We start from the raw sequence: 988 nt of genomic DNA on the forward strand, positions 1-988 counted from the left end.
CGATAATAGGCAATATGGTAGTAATGGTCGTACAGATCGGTAATAATAACGTATAACAATAAATCGGGTATGTCGAGCACCAAAAAGGTATATACGTACAAACGTAGAGGAGCTTTCCTTGCTTTCTTTCTTTCTTTTTTTTTTCCTTTTGCTGTTTTCTCTTATAATTCCGGCATCATTCCGCGGACTGTTTTCCCACGGACGCGAAGAACCAAGTGTTCGTGTACTTAAGTGGTGTACTCGTGTGACGTTGAATGTGCATAAAGAGAGGACAAAATATGTCTTTAAGAATTTCAGCGCATAAAATTTCTCAATGGCTTCGTATCTTACGTAACAAACTTGGCAAACATTATAATTATCATTACAAACATAAACCGAGTCTTTGTCTTCAACATTGTAAGTATTTCTTTCTCAAATATTCTCTATTATACTTAAAACGTAAAATCGGTATACCCTTAATTAGTCAGTTATGATGGCACTATATGAATTACTTTCCTTTATTCTCGCGATTATCAGCTAGACGTAACGCACGACTATAATATTGTATTGTTATTTTTATATATACTATTACATTATAATTATTAATTTTTATACATATATATCCACATATATGCATACGTCCAGTCGTGTATGCACGATGCAATCTCCCGTTTTCTTTTCTTTTCCGGTGTATGCGTACGTGTGCGCGCGCGCGCGTGTGTATGTATGTGTGTGGGTGTCTCTTGTGTGTACATACGTATGTATACACACACAGTTCTATTTAAAATTTATATATTGTACAATGTAACGATACCGCGATAAAATTAATTATAACAGTACGATACGCAATTCGAGAGGACTTGTTAAACAACCTCCGTTAAACTGTATTATACAAATATACGTGTATAACTATATAATAATGTTTAAAGTATGTTTCCCCCGGTCGTATATGTACATATACATATATATATATATATATATATATATATATATATATATATATATATAT

Source organism: Odontomachus brunneus, unplaced genomic scaffold (genome assembly GCF_010583005.1).
Source record: "Odontomachus brunneus isolate Ranch 3 - 2012 unplaced genomic scaffold, Obru_v1 Obru_scaffold_005, whole genome shotgun sequence".
Taxonomy (NCBI): Eukaryota; Metazoa; Arthropoda; class Insecta; order Hymenoptera; family Formicidae; genus Odontomachus; species Odontomachus brunneus.